This window comes from Hipposideros armiger, unplaced genomic scaffold, assembly GCF_001890085.2.
Source record: "Hipposideros armiger isolate ML-2016 unplaced genomic scaffold, ASM189008v1 scaffold_60, whole genome shotgun sequence".
Taxonomy (NCBI): Eukaryota; Metazoa; Chordata; class Mammalia; order Chiroptera; family Hipposideridae; genus Hipposideros; species Hipposideros armiger.
The window spans coordinates 4,308,532-4,325,884 of record NW_017731410.1 but is presented as its reverse complement, the minus strand read 5'-3'; positions in this window follow the sequence as shown (position 1 = coordinate 4,325,884).

Below are 17,353 nucleotides of genomic sequence, written 5' to 3'. Positions count from 1 at the left end.
CCTAGTTTTGTCCAGGATAGTGATCATCAGATGTTCCGTGGTCATTCAGATGGTTACCTGAAGGTTTGATGTATGTCCAGATATTAACGCACAACACACTGGTGTGCATCCAGGTATTGACACAGGACTGGAAAGTTCAAGAGTTTAAATTCCCAGGCTAGTTAGAACAAGAATAATCGTTTTCTTATGCCTTGACCCACTCAAAGTTAATTTAGCAGTTTGACTCCATTTTAGTCCTTCATCTATCCCTCAGTGAGAAAAAAATAACTTTAATATGGTTTAAAAATACCACGAACTATGTCCAAAGACAAACAAAAACTTGGGAGATACTTGTAGAATACATGACAATTCACTTAATGTACACAATTACTTTTACAAATCACTAAGAAAAAGATGAGCATCCCAAGGTAAAAGATAGTAGCTGTCAGTTTACAAGAAAGAGAGAAACAGATAACATTTATTTTATTTTAATTTTTGCCAATCATATTGGCAAAGATTTTAAAAATTACTAATACTCTGTTGCAGGAATATGGAGCAATAAGTGCGGTTGATGGAAATGTCAATTGGAAGCACTTTTCTGAAAGTCAGTCTGCATTTTCATCAATATTTAAAATATATCTACTTTTGATCAAGTAAGTAACACTTCTAGGAATTTATTCTAAGGAACTATTCATGCAAGGGCATAAAAATGTATATACAGGGTATTCATCATAATTCTTTTTATAATAGAAAAATCAAACAACATTACTGTCCAGCTATAAAGAATTAATTAAACGAATTATGGAAATTTGTGTTTGCAAGGACTTGATTACCTATGATTGCATCTCTAGAATCTAGCTCAGTGACTTGTCCATATATGAATATTCATTGAATAAATGAACAAATAAATATAGTAGATATTCTATAGCTATTAAAAATGGTGATGCATACTTATACTTATTGAGTTGGAAAGCTATCTGTCATCTATTGTTGAAAGGAAAAGCCTACTCCAATATTGCATGAATAAAATAACCTCATTATTATATAAAAAACATGTGTGTGTGAATCCACAGAAAAAATTGTAGAAGGATATATACCAAAATATATGCGTACTCCTTTCTACATGGTGAGATTATGAGTGGTTTTGGTGTTTGTTTGTTTTTTCCATTCTTATTTATACCTTTAAGTAATGTTTGGATTTTTTTACAATAAGCATATATTACTTTTATATCAGAAAAAGAAAATAAATATATTTATTTAGAAAACAACAAATATTGCTTTCTATGAAAACATGTGCTATTGAAACACATATACATGAAAGTAGGCATAAACTGCTTTGTAGTTTGACATATTTTCCTGGGATAACCTAAAAATGACAAAGTCCTTGTAGAAGCTTACCACCAGGAAAACTCAACAAATTGTCAAAAAATTTTCAAAGAAAAGTTACAGAGAGCTCTTCAGTAACACATTGTGTGATGATGTACTAGGTAGACAAGAAGATAGACAGCACAGCCTTAGGCCTGGTCAAGAGGGGCCTTTCCTGGGCCACATGCTCTAGACGGCCCAGCTGTGGTTTTCCTCTGGCCACCATCCTCCCCATAGGGACAGGCATCCAAAGAGCCAAGTCCAGCCACTTCTAGATCATGCTCCAAGAATCTGGGAACTGGGACAGTTCCCTGCGTCTGCTTCCTACAGAGACCTCTTCCCCAAGTGTGACCTCCAGAGAATCAATTGTGCTGGTAGTGTGCACTTTCCAAGCCCAAGAGGTGGCCAAGGGGCACTTATCTGTGGGAGTATGGGTGACTGGGGTACCCACAGGTGTGTGTGCAAGAATCCCAGGAATGGGGCCTGAGTTGTTCAAGGGGTGAGAAAGGAATGAGGATAAAAGACCAGAGGCTGGTTTCCCCACATCACCACATTCCAGCGTGGAACTCTGAGGACTCTGACAATGCCGAATTTGAAGCTGACCTTCCAGGTCATTATGAAGATATATTTGTAAAGGTAGGTGGATAAAATATACTATTTACAGTATGTTGGCTTGATTTATAACTTTGAATATTTAGACACATGATATGTGGCCCTTCATTTGTATTCTTGACCTGGGTTCCACAAATGTCAGGGACAGGCCTGGAGGCAGAAAATAAAGTGAAGTGGACCAGTTTGCCATCTGAGGAACACCAAATGTCATATGAGTAGGTCTACAAAAGAGCATAGCTGGTATTCTCTAACCTTGTGAATACCATAGATCTAGATCTGTCTTGGATGACATCTATGGCTTCCCAGTAGGTCCACTGGTACCACCTGGACTCGTGAATATGTAAAGCAGTGAACCTATGACAAAAGGCCTAGAATATACTTGGAAGCAATGCTTATTAAAGATAACAGTAGATAAGTCAAGCATTTGCTAAGAATGGACGATAAGATTTCCAAGCACTCAGGGCCTCACGTTGTGGATACACTTGGGACTTATTTGAAGAAGAAAACCTGGCTTACCATATAACTTACTAGAAAACACTACTTTCTGGCAGCCCTGGCTTGGGACTATGCTTGAGTTCGAGACAGAGTAAAAAATAAGAACAAAGGACAATTCATAGAAAAGAAAATGCAATTACATTTTAAATATATGAAATACTTTCAACCTCACAATGAGAAAAATAATAAACTTAAAATATATTTTTCACATGTGCATTATCGAAGATCAAAAGCAACATTAGGTTAAATATAAGACAATTGGCAATCTCATGCCTTTTTGGTGGAAGTGTAAAGTGGTACATCCTCTTTGAAGTTATGTTTGGCAACATCCATCAAAAGGCAAAATGTACTTAATCTTTGACACCTATTTCACTTCAAGAAATTTATCAGATAGATATACACACCTCTTTGTACATGTGTACAAAGAAATTTGCACATTGCATATTTTGTGTATTAGTGGAAGAGTGGAAACAATTTGAAAGTTCATCAATAGGATACTGGTTAAGTAAATTATGCCTCATCCATTTAGTAGAACACTATATTACTGTTAGAAAAGAAATAGGCTGCTTTACAAAATGCTTAGAATATGCTTCAACACATGTAGAAAAAAATTTTCCACAAAGGATAGTATTGGGACAACTGGAAAAATTTGCTTTTGGACTATACTCATATATTATATAGTAGTATTGTACCAATGTTAAATTTCCTGAATTTGATCATTGTGTCATGGTTAGGTGAGACAATGTCCTTGTTCTTAGAAGATATACAAGCAAGGATGTAGGGATGAAGATGTCTGTAACTCACTCTGAAATGGTTCAGCAATAATAGTAGTAACAATAACAACACTAAGACAATTATATTCATAAAGCGAAAGAATGCAATTGCGGCAAAATGTTAATTGATGAATGTAAGTGAAAGGCATAAAACAGTTCATTTTACTACTCTTGTAACTTTTCTGAAAGCTTGAATTTTTAAAAAAAGAAAAAGTTTAAAATGAAAGAAACAGAGGTGCAGAGCAGTTCATAGTATACTCCTTTTTAGGAGAAATGCATGCCCTACTTCTGGAAGGAAACAAAGAAACTGATACCAGTGGTTGCTTCCAAAAAGAGGAATTGCCCTGAGAGATGGGGTTGGAGGGGGATTCACTATATTGTGTGCCTAATTATACTGTATTGTTGGAACTAAAAAAAAAGAAATTTTTTTTGTCCTTTTGCACATATCCTCTATTCAACATGAGAGAGAAAGAGAAGGGAGAGGGAGAGAACAAGTTATTTTCAAAGTAGCTCAGCTACTAACCAACGAACACAACTTCACATCTGTTGTGCAGTGATTAGAGAAGCTATCATTTTTCTTAATCCATTTTAGGCTTCCCATGTACACTAATCAAAATCAGTCTGTATCATGCTAAAAAAATGAAGGGCAGGACAAAAGCTGCTGCCCAGAGACAAGCAGTTAATATTGTCCTGTTTCCTTGTAACCTTTTCCCCACATTTTTTAAAACATAGTTGAGATCATACTTATATAATTTATGGTCTACCTCTTTTTTTGGCTTACTATTATGTCAAACATCTCATATCCTTAATAACTCTTTTTAGACAAAAATTTGAATAGCCGCGTAATGTACTTACAATCTATTTAACCATTCCCTGTTATTGGATATTCAGGTTGTTTGCAGTTTTCTGTTATTATAAATAAATCTGCAATAGACATAATTACTTCAAATTTTTCATCTGCATTTTAGTTACTTCCTTAAGCTAGATTCCGAGCAGAGAAATTACTGGGTTATATGATATTAACACACTTAAATTCCTTTCTGCAAAGATTGTTCCAGCTGATTTTTTCAGTGCCAAGGGCTTTCTAGGACCTATAGTGAGGGGAGCCTCACTCATTGTAGACTGGATTAGAAGTCGGGAGAGCTGGCTTGTGGTCCCTGATCTGCCACAAATCAGGTGTGTAATCCTGAGAAAAGCGATTTTTTAAAAGAGATTCTAAAATACATGTAAAACGTACATGATTTTTAAATCACTTTCACATTTTCCCCCCAAACCTCACAACCACTCCATGAAACAACAGGAAGATATTATTCCTGTTTGAAAGATCAGAAAGTGAGGCCCAGAATGGTTAAGTGATTTTTCCAGGGCCACGACTGGTAAATGACATGATTCTGGTTCCTATCTCAGAATCATTTTGCAATAATAACCTCTCATCTGTCTTTTCACCTTCTCAGCAATCATTATAGATCTCAGGGTGAGGATTGCCCTCGTGCTGCTCAGACTTTCCTGTGCCCCAAATGCCCTATGGACACTTATAAAATGCAGATTCTAATCAATAGGTCAGGGTACTGCCCGAGACTGTACGTTTCTAACAAGCTCCCAAGGGAAACAGTGGCTGGCCTGTGGGCCTCACTTTGAACAGCAAAGTACAAGACAGCCTCTTAAACTCCTTTCGGCAATAATATCCATATTTCAGTATTTTTCATCTAAAATCAAATTGTATCATATACACTCGTAGATGCCACGTATCATATAGAACCCACCAGGTTGCAGAATGTAGAGCTCCATGGATGAGGATCAGTAACTGACTACAGCCTGGGTTCCATAATTTTCTGCTACAGTGTCAAGTAATGAAGTGTAAAAAAAATAACATAAATCTAATAGAGAAGCTCTTCAAAACCGAAAACACAGATGGCAGGACCAGCCCAGGACTGAGCATGACATTTATCTGGGGAGGCAAGAGTTATACACACATCTTTAGCTCAGAGCTTGAGGGTGAATGACTAAATACAATGCCGGGAGGGCATTGAAGGCAGGGGCCACAGCCTTGGAAGGAATGGAAATAGAAATGAGTCAAAGGCTTCAGGGACAGTGAATAGACTCACTTGGGAGGAATGTACAATCCATGCAGGGAGATAAGATTGAAAGTGCAACTCCAGGCCAGATTTTTATAGCCTGTGGATGCTTAGTTGAACTTAGGCCTCTATTTAATAGTCCAGAGGTATTTGCCATCGAAAGCTTTTGAGCAAAGGAGTGACATGAAATGGCATTAGGACAATAAATTTTCAGAGGGGAGTGGCCAGAATGTTAAAAGGCCAAGTCCGTATTTAGGTGTTAGAGAATAGTAGTGGGAGTAAACATGAGTAGATACAGATGCGAGAGGAGCAGTGGGAAAAAAGTAATAGTTTGACTGTGTTGGTTTAATGACATGTGGAAAGCAGTGGAAGAGTTTAAGGTGAGATTCTGAGGTTTCAAGGCTCGGTGATGGGTAAATGATGGCATCATTCACAAAAATAGCAACACGAGGAAACGTGTATGCTGACTAGATAAATTACAACTGCCCCCACTCACTTGATATCCTGGCATGGCCCAGAATACTATGCTCACAGGCAGAGGAAAGATTAATTTGAGATCATTTTGCCCTTAATTTTCTGATTAGGAGTTAACATTTTGTCTTTGGACTATAAAAACAGCCACTGGGCTTATACTTGGTTTTTCAGGAGTAGTGGGTATGTATTAATTTCTGCCTCCTTTCTACCCATCCTGTCATTGGTGACAGTTTACTAGGAGTAGAGAGACATTTTCGTGATTGGATCAGGCCCAAACTAGCTGGTCTCAGAAAGAGTGGCATCATGAATTCCCCCTTTCTGTCCACTTTCAGCACATACAGCTTTATAAAGGCATTAATCTAACTCTGATTTCATCCTGAGTTAGCATGAGCCACTAGAAACTTTCTTGCTGGAATCTGAAATGTTTCACAACTGAGTTCAGCTCACAAATGCATTGGCTTTATTGCCTTATAGAGGCCTGGGTGCCCTCAGAATAGCACAGTTATTTGCAGCAAAGGGCAGACCTTTGTACTCCGTTGGCAGCCTCTTCTCAGTGCAGCTCGTGGGAGCCGGAGAGGAAGAAGCCCAGACACGCATGCAATTTCCTCCTCTGTTCATCAATTCACTCCATTGTCTTTTTTGGTGGCTTGACTTTATGCCACAATTGTAAGGTATCTGGGGAAAATTCTGAGATATAATTCCTAGCTCTTGCTGTAGAGACAGAAGATTTTTAATTTAAATGAAAACCATAATAGAAACATACTTTCAAAGAAGATGGCTGGGTTTTGTTTAAGCCACATGCCTGCGTCAAATTCCAACCCAGATCGCTCCACATGTGGATATTTTCCTTCTCACTTCTTATCACAGACAATTAAGAATTTGTGGAACACCCACTCTGTTCAGAGCACAATAATAGTATGCCATTGTTTAGAGTTCAAAACAAGTTGCTAACTCAATAAACCCAATAAATGAGTTTATTTTTCTTCCTTGGTTAACAGCCACTTTTATCTGAGCAATTGACTATATTTCAATAGTAGAATTATGTGGCATCATATAGCATGATTTATTACAAAATTTGTAGTTTACTCTGAAATGAGATGGGAATGTTATAAAACCACCAAGAAAAGGGTTTAGTCTCCATTCCCTCCCCTCTTCTGGCTTCTGACAGTTTTAGTGGTGGGAAAGGTGTTCCCAGCCTGAAGAAAAGGCAGGTGTAGCAGCAGCAGCACCTGACACAACAGAGATGAGTAATGAGTTCTCAGGATAATTCTGTGTTTGCTTGGCTGTAAAACGCCTGCCCTGTGCTTTTATTACTCTTCTCAATCACTTCACTTCTTGAGCCAGTAAGCCTGATACAGGCAAAGAAGTTAGTTCGGATACGTTTTCAATCACAGGAAAGCCTTAGAGACTAGGTAACTGATTCAGAACAATTGATTATTACAGCCATGGTCACACAGCAGGAAGATACCAAAATCAAATAAAACACCCTGCAACTTGCATAAGAACAAACCCACAGAAAAAGAAAGATTAAACTCTGCAGGAAACCAGCTAGGTTTTATCTGTTACTCCAGCTGTTCGGCAAGATCTTTTTGATATACTTCTTAAAAGTGTCTGACCTATGGAACCAGCTGAGTTCTTTGAAATGTTACTTTGACATTCAAAATGATGATTAGAGCTTAGCTTATGGCCATGTCCAAACACAAGCTGAAGCGAAGCATTTAGGTAAAATCTCTGGATGATTTGGAAACCTGGAGCCCATGTCAGTTATGTTTCACTATCAGTAATAGGGTAACATGGACCCAGACTAAACAATTGTGCTGCTTCAAGCCTTGCATTCATGTTTTGGGATATTGTCCCAAATCTTCCAAAATGTCCAATTTATTAAGTTTTATAGAGTCCAAATATTATTTGAAGGTCATACAGCTTTTACCTATGTCCGTAAAAGTTAAGTCCATTGGCATCAAAACCTCATCCATTTTTAGGTCCCTGCAAACAGGGTTTAAAATATTCAGTAAGACATGAATATATCCGCAGTTGTTATATCCCCAGTATAACATCTCGAGTTAATGCAAAGGCATCACGTAAGATAGTCTCAGCATCAACAACAAACTGTATTATTATTTTTTTAATTGAAATTTTAATTGAGGTAGTGGTAGATCCCCATGCAATTGTAAGAAATAATACAGTGAGATCCCTTGTAAGCTTTGCCCAGTTTCCCCCAATGATAACGTATTCTAAAAGTATAGTACAGTATCACAACCAGGATACTGACATTGATACAAGCCAGTGATCTTATTCATGTTTCCCCAGTTTTACTTATACTTGTGAGCATGCGTGTGTTTATTTATACGATGTTATCATCTATGTAGTTTGGTGTATCCACCACAGAGTCAAGATACAGACAATTTCATCACCACAAAAATTTCTTACATTGTCTTTTCATAGCCACACACTTCCCTCCTCACCCCCAAACCATATTATTTTCTAACTTATCAGTTAGTTCTCCGTGTACATTGAAAAGCCAGTATATATAGTGATTAAGAGTGGCTCTGAAGTCCCTCTGCCTGGGGTTGAATCCTGGCTGTGCCACCACACTAGGTAATTTATATACATGATCTTATTTAATGCTCACAAAAGCCCTGTGAGATACGTATTCTTTTTCCTGTTTTAATATGAGGATGCTAGGGCCGGCCGAGTGGCTCAGTTGGTTAAGAGCTCACTCAAGAGTTTGAGCTCTGAGCAACAGCGGTTCGAGTCCAGCCCAAGCTGAGCAGCCGCTGAGCTGCCAACAGGTAGCAGGATGGCTCAGCTGAACAAAAAAAAATAAAATAAAATAAAAAAATATGAGGATGCTGAGCCTTAGCAAAATTAAGTATAATACACTACTTGCCTAGAGTAACTCACTAGTAAATATTTGAACTAACATTTCAAAACCAGGTCTGTCTGACCCCAAAATCCATGCTTTTCCACAACAGCAAACATATTAATTACAAGTGTTCCAGTTAGAGCAGTGTGCTGGTAGTTAAGCTATTGTCTTCACCTCAAACTTGCCCTTTCATTCACTGCTTTGTGATACAAACCACAATTCTCCTTTGCCAACTTGCTCCTCAATAGGCTCTACCAATAAGAGGTGATAGGAGAACAAGTTACTTGCTTCTTTCCATTTGTTTCCTGTTCCTATCAGTGTCACCCTTGAAACAGCTCTTGGCAGTTCCTTCTAGTAACAGCAGTTGATTCCAGGTTGCAAGTTGTCCACATTCCCAGAACCAGCCTCATTGCTCTGCACCCCGACCCCCACCCACCACCCCGCAATACCATACCCTCCAACCACAGCCCCTCCTCAGAGATGTAAGAGATGTAGCTCCCAGCTCCTCAGGGTCCCTCCTCTGAGTTCCTGAGGCAACAGGCCAACAGCATCTAAGATCTTCAGGCACCACCTACATTTTAATAATCCAGCCTCTACCTTTTGTTGTTCCTTCATTCCTAAGGGTTACTACTTCCGTGATGCTTGAATGTTCTCTTTTTGTCTTTCCAGTTCTCCAGCTCTTGGTAAACAATCCCTTATGTTAAATTTTCTGCCAAAATACTTGGTATGGCTCGTAATTTGGAAATTTATTTGCAAGATTGACCAAAAGTGTGGCAAAACTGTTTACTGTAGCAAATAGGACCTGTTATAATGTTGATGCAGGATGTAATGCCGGGATCGTGGTCTCACAGCACCAAAGAATGGAGACATGGACCAGAGAGGTAAAAATTGCAACCAAGGACAGTTTATTAGAGTAGAAAGCAACAGCTCTCAAGATGAGAGAGGGTCCTGACCAGGTGCTCACTGGCTAAGGCAAAAAGCTTTGGCTTGATATATTTTTCCTAGCTTATTTGGGGAGAAAACCGGTGCCTACAAGTTATATATTTATTGAATCTATTTTGTTGCTCAGCCTGGGAGAGGCGTTTCTCCAAACAGCCTAGTTATCTCAGAGCGTAATTGGTGTCTCTGTTCTGGCAGGAGTAGGTTATCTTAAGGCTGGGGCTTTGAAGATATCTTTATCTTCTGCTCATTTTACCAGGGAATTTCTAACTGCCTAATTCTTTTTTTTTTAAAGATTTTTATTGGGGAATTGGGGGATGGGAAGAATGCTGGGGAATTGGAGGAAGAGGAACAGACAAGTTGCTGTCTTTTTGTTCTTCAGTCTAGTTGTGAAGGACGTTGCTTCACTGGTCCAAGTTGGCACCATCATTGCGCTCTTCCCAGGTGAGGCAGATCAGTCGCCGGCTTCTGGATGGCCGCTCACGGTGGCTTGAGGGCCACTCACGCTGGCTGCTGGCTACACACGGTAGCCCATGGCAATCCACTGCAGCAGGGGCTGCAGCCTACTGTCGCCAGCGACTCAGGGCAACCCAGCTCCAGGTTGAGCTGTCGTTCAGCATCTTAGCTGTAGAGGGCAGTGTCACTGGCCCTCGTATGTGGGATCCGAACCGGGGCCCTCTGGCGTCCCAAGCCAGCTCTCAACCATTGTGCCACTCGACCAGCCCCTAACTGCCTAATTCTTACACTAGCTAACCTGACTTAATATTAGGGGGGAAAAAATGTTCGAAACTTAAAGATAAGGCAAAAGGGTGACTGTATGTCTGTCCTTTCAGTGTCATGCTGACAGGTCTACCCACATATTATATAATTCTTTAGGGAAATGCCTTTTCAGTCTGGGTTCTTTCGCTTAGTAATACGCATTTAAGGTTCCTCTATGTCTTTTTTGCATCATTTCTTTTTGTTGCTAAATAAATAATGCCCATTGGTTATATCAGTTTATCCATTCACCGTTTGACATGTGCTCACTTAAACATTCATATTAAGGGCCATGGTTTTCACTTTCTAAAAATTGTACTTTGACAACAATAGCTAACCACATGAAAGATGATCCTACTGATCCACCATCGGAAGAAAACCCTTTTGTCATTTGTCTAAGTCATGGTAATGACCTTTACAGTCACACTCAGAATGCCTAAAGATCAACTCTTATGTAAACTGGTCAAAAGAGCCCTATTAAGAGCTAATATTTTACGAGTGCAAAAGAGCACTTGGTGAACGTTCCAGTGAACTGATCCATAGATTCACTTAAAAATGCACATCTTCTGACCTGGGAACCAATTTCTAGATCAATACTAAGTGCCCCGATATAAATCTGATTAAAGTGAATTTTTAAAGCCTCACAGTCTTCTTTTTTCTACATACTTTAAATTTGGTAGCCTCTGTTAAGGGAGAGGAGTGAAATCAACCCTCTGCAACTGGGTCGTAGGCTTATCTCCAAGAAATAGAATCCTCACAGGGTTTTGAGGCCTACAAGCTGAATTCTGACACTGCACAGAACTTCCACAGGCAGGGGAGAGGGTAGAATTACATGTCTGGTAGTCAGGGAGGCTAGGGTGCGTGGTTTGAATGTCAAGGGCATTCTTGGGCTTGCTGCAAACCTCATTCTGATTCGTTCATTTTCAGACTTGTGCTGAAGCGTATTTCTCTTCAGTCATAAGTTATTCCAGACCATGGGTAGAATGGTTCACTCTCCCCGTCCTCGTCAGATGTGGAGCCCCCGGGGCAGTGGCTGGCACTGTGCTCATGTAACTTGCACCCCCCCTTCCCCCGCCCCCCCCCCCAACTAATGTAAAGGTCCCAACATAAACATTAGTTCTCACCAATGTTCCAAGGATTTTAAAGGCTTTGGTGCTGTAAAAAAATATTTAGTCAGCTTGTGACAGCTACAATCCTGCTCCTGTTTCAGCTTTTTAAAAAAAAAAAAAAAAGAAGAAGAAAAAAGGAAACCATACTCATTTCTTCCTTCCACAGCTCAGTGAAGTTCCAAAAAGGAGAAAGAATCCCTAAGCTTGCCTCACTGGTAGAAACGCCTGGTTGGGACATTCCTTTGGCCACTTTAGCTGAAAACGGCATACCTCTGGGACTAAAGCATCCTTGCTCTAGTCTCCTGTCTCAGAACTGACTGAGAACTGTCTACAAAGATAGGAGGGCTCTGTGCAAAGCACGCCAGGGAAAACAACACAAAACCACACCTGACCCCGGATGGAGGCTGCATTGCCAGAGAAAAAACACAGCCACTGAGATAGTAGCATCCCTCAGGATCTTTGATTTTGACTGCTGAGCAGGTAACCACCTTCCTAGGAGTGCTTGTCTCTGTTTCCGTCATACCCACAAGGGGCCATAACTTTCAAGTGAAGAAGCCCTCCCTATAGGAAACGGAAAAGCTGACCGGGCATTTCCTATCTAGGATCCTCATGCTTCTGGCTGTTTTCCTGCAGCAGCTTGTACTTAATTCACTGTTTTATTTGGCAAAGAGTAGGCAAGAAAAACAAGGGTGTTAATAATGATAATCGGCATTTGAGCTTCCTGGGTACATCATGTGCTTGTACCTAAGCGCTGAATAGAATTTTTTAAAAAGATTACTTGTGTGTGCGCAAATGAGACTACAATTTGCCACAAATTTAAGTCATTCATTTCCCTTTGTCCCAGAAAAACACATTTTTGTCTCTGTGGCATTTGAATCCACTCTTTTTTCCTTTCCTAATTTTGGTGTTTGAAAAAGTTTTATGTCATGAGATGACTTTATTTATGTATTCTGCAACTCATACCACAAAGCCTTAGGAGATGCCAACTGAAAACACAGCAGCAAAGAAGTGAAGCAACTTAATGATAAATGGTTTCCATTAGCAAGCTTCTTGCAAAATGACACTGCTATCTGGTGACTCAAATGCCATAAGTCTGGTTGTCTTTCTGTTTTTGTGGTAAATCCCACCTGATGTGGTCTTGGTTGGTGACTTTCACATTTTGATCTGCCTGCCTTTATTGATCCCTGCCTTCCGATCCCCGCTTTGTTAGAAGGGTGGAAAATCAATGAGGGCTGTAGGTCCTGGGAGGGAGAACAGGGGGCCCGGGCAGGAGTCACCTATGGGGAGGGTACCATTTATGGACTGTGATCTATGGAATTCAAATTCTAGGACATCTGAAATCTGCTGCAGAAGTTTTCTTAGCATATTAAAACCTGCCCAAGAAAGAATTTACCAGAAAAGGAAACCCTAAGGTGAGGAGCTGGTGTCTACATCTTCGCCTCAGATCGCCAACATTTCTGAGAAAAACTCAGCTGAGAGCTCTTCTGAGAAAAGAGCTGACATCATTGGGGTAGACAAGGACTTATTACCTCAAGTCTCAAATGTTCTCAAAACTTGCCAAAGCCACTATTTGTTTAAAATTGCCTAGCTTGGAGTCGCATGCATTGAGGCCTCCCTACAAACAAATGGAGAAGTTGTGCCCCAGGAGCAAATGTCCTCTGCTGTAAGGGACTCCTGAGTCAGCAGTTTGTATGATAAATGCAGTGGTAAGAACTCATTAGTTGGAACCCCCCAGCAAAAGCTATTTATATATCTATCCCTGATGCCTGCCCCCCATAACTTGGCCTTCTTAAAAAATTTGATCCACCTAATTGCACTTTTGGCATTCTGAAAATGCAACATTATCAGTGACTAAGGAGAGTAAATTGAAGCTAGATGTTTCAGCGTTTTCAGTGACCTGATCCAATCCCTAGCAGCTCCTTTCCTAACTTCTATCTTCTTCTTCTTCCTTTTTTTTTTTTAATTACAAAAGTACTGCATATACACATGGAATAAAATTTATTGCAGCACAAATAATTTTTTAAATCTTTCATGCTTCCATCAACTGGAAACAATGATTGTAATCATGCTAGTGTATTTTCATCCACTCTTTGTTCTATGCTGTAATTGTATTGATTTTGTATTATAAATCATATGTATTATATTATAATGTATTATAAATTGGCATGCTTTCTATAAACAATACAGAAATAAATAAAGGATAAATAATTTCCTATAACCCCAATCCAGAATAGTTATAGCGACAACTATTATGAAAAGTTTGATAGTAATATTATCTATTAGAAAATAACATATAATGTAGATATACATAATACCTAATATACCTGTATCTATTACATATGACTTGATATTTTTACCAAATGGCTTATACTATACATTCTGTTCTGTAATTTGCTTTTTTTCACATAACAATATATCCAGACATCTTTTAAAATCCAGATATGTGTATCTACTTGATTTTTAAAATGGCTATAAAGTATTCCATCACATGGATGTACCATATTTTATTTATCTAATCCCTACTGATGAAGATTTGTTGTCTCTAATTTTTTGCTATTATAGACATCCTTGAATATTTATCTCTGCACACCTGTTTGGGAAATGGAATTATTGGATCAAAGGATATTGTGCATATATTTTAAAATATGATTATAATTATATCATATAGAATTAGGTCCTCCATTTCCATTAAAGATTATATCATTTCATGATATCACATTAAGTTTCTAAGTATTATTATTTTTTTAAAGACTTTTTATTGAGGAATTGGGGGCGGGGAACAGCATTGGGGAAACGGGGAAGGGGAACAGACAAGTTGCTGTCCTCTTGTTCTTCAGTCTAGTTGTGGAGGACATCGCTTCACCAGCCCATGCTGGTATTATCATGTGCTCTTCCCGGGTGAGGCAGATCGATCACTGGCCACTGGACAGCCGCTCACAGTGGCTCTTGGCAGCTCACACCAGCTGCTGGACGCTCACGGTAGCTTTACAGCAGCCTACTGCAGCCTCCGCCATCGCCGGCGACTCACGGCAGCCCAGCTCCAGGTAGAGCTGTTGTTCACCATCTTAGCTGTAGAGGGCGCAGCATCACTGGCCCTAATGTGGGATCTGAACCGGGGTCCTGCTGCTCAGAGCTTGCGTCCCAAGCCAGCTCTTAGCCAATGTGCCACTGGGCAGGTCCTCTAAGTATTATTTTAATGACTGTATAGCATCTCAACAAGTGAATTTGTACTTCTGAGCCATATGAATATTGTATACATGAGACACTTACCCCTCACTGTTTTTAACTACTAACACTAGTGGCTGACTTTAATCACATCCTGAGTAAGACTCAGTAGAACTGCAAAATGTGTCTTGCTGAAGGCAAAAAATTATATAACCGATTTTAAAAAATTGCGTTTTATCTGTAAAGATAGGAAAGAGATAAAAAAAGAGTTACATTCCATAATTTTACCAAGGGAATAAGTCAATATTTCAAAGATTAAAAATTATTTCTTGATAGAAAATTCAAGCTACCTAAGTTTTCAGTGAAAAATCTTTTAAAAATAGTCAAGTCAGAGCAAGAAGAGGTTTTTGCTAAAACAGTACATTAGCAATTAATCTAGGAAACCACAATGCTCTCTGATCATAATATTTGCTTACTATGTTTCTCATCCCCTGGTTTATACATACATATTATACATTGTTCTGGCTGACAGCTGTCAGATAGTTTCATACCATTATCATTAATAAAATCTTATAATTAAAATGCAGATTAATGAGCCTATTCAAACTTATATCTCTAAGCTGCATTAAATCACACCTCTGTCAGAGCCTACTGCCCAGAAACATCAAACATATTGCATGCTGCAATTCTGGAAATTTTCATTAATTTTCCCTATTTAATGCAATGTTCAGAATCCACTTCATAAGCTATATAAATGTGTAACCACTATGCTGTACACCTGAAACTAATATAATAATGAATGTCAACTGCAATTGGAAAATTTAAAAATAAATTAAAGGCTATTTACTTTAGCAGTGTTTATAACAAAAGATTGAAAACCGTCTATATATCCAACAATAGGAGTTCTAAGTAAATTAAGGTAAAACGTTGCAATGAAAAAAAAAAAGAGAGTGGAACCCTTTTTTTCAAATACATTTTATATAGAAACCTAATATGTAAAAGAAAAATCTGCTCAGGTCCAAGCTAGGTCTTCAGCCCTCTGCTTTCTCTGGTACTGTGGTCCTGAGGTGCCTCCCCAGACTGTAGTTGGGTCTACAATAAGTAAGAAATGAAACAACATAATAGATGAAATATTGATAAGGAGAGGGACAAATCTGAAGAAAATGAATTCTATCTTCTATTTATATTTAGTGCCTTTTAAACTATGTGAAATATACAGTTACGGCTAATGTAAAAAATGGTCAATCTCAACATTAACCAAAATCAGATCACGGAGAAAGTTTTCTGTTTTCATGCTATGCTTAATTCAATTTAAACCAGAAAAATAGTATATTCACAAATATTATTAAACATTATCCAGTTAATAAGAATGATATTGACAGCAATCCATCATTTGGATTTTAGTAATAATGTAAATATAAAGTTCAATCTATTTATTTGTGTTAAATATTGTGTGTTTGTTTGGAGACTACCCTCATTCCACAGTCTGGCTCAGCATGGTAGGCTTTAGTCTCGTAGAATGGATGAAAACTTGGAGGGTCCAGAAACTTGAAACTAGAGTAGCCTCATCGTTAAACATTGCTTTAAAAAAAATAAGTCCGAAGACCAACTACATTAGAATCATCTTGAGATACTAAAAATATAGGTATTTCTACTTCACTTCCAAAAATCCTTATTTAGTATCTAGGGAGAAGCCCAGGAATCTGCAATTTTTCAAATGGTCTTCAGGTAATTCCAATGTGCACTCAGGCAAGGAGTTGGCGATAGGGAGTTTTATCAAGAGATAATAGGGAGTTCCAATAAGTTGGTGTGCAGAGCTCAGCTGCAGGTAAACTATAAAACAAATAAGCATCTGGCATCCAAGAAACCCCGTATCAGTACTGTGCCATCCCAGGGCTATTAGTGCTCACATCTATAACTCTTTCTCTACTCTGCTCAGTATAGCAGGTACCTGATTCCTGCAGGCTGTTTCCTACGCTCCTATAGACTGACTTCCAGCTGGGATCTGCCAATGAAAGGCACTGGCATAACTTCGGAGGGCAGAAGTGAGAAGCCAGGACACTTCTTATTCTTAGTCATAGCCTCCTTTTCTGAATGCATTTGTGTCTTCTTCATAGGTTTGGCTTCTATCAGACAGTCCCATTTTTGTTCTTGCTTCTACTAGCTGACTCCAGCCCCTGGGCTCTCATCATATCTTCTCTCTCTGTCCCTCCAGCCTAGAAGTGGAAGTGCATTTCTGCTAATGCTAATATCTGGGATGCTTTAAATTCCCTATTGTCTTCTCAGCTGCTCCATCACCCAAATAACCAATTCCCTTCATTAAATTATATTTTAAATACTCATAACCACAACATTGTCTGTTTTCCTTGTTGGATCCTGGCTGATACAAGGCCCTAGCCACAGGGTTCGCTAGAGTTTAGAACCAGGCCCTGCAGTTGCTCTGGAAGCAGGTAGAACTGAATAAGTCCTGGGGCAGGTGGGCAAGAATACGGCAGAGAGGATAAAGTCATGGGGTGGGGCCCTGGAGTATGTGTCTCAGGATTCTGCAAATGTGTGATGAAGCTGGGTGCCTCGCTATAGGCTGCAGCCTTCAAAAAAGGTCACAAGAGGGCCAGCCGAGTGGCGCGATGGTTAAGAACTGGCTTGGGATGCCAGAGGGCCCCGGTTCAGATCCCACATATGAGTGCCAGTGACACTGCCCTCTACAGCTAAGATGCTGAACAACAGCTCAACCTGGAGCTGGGC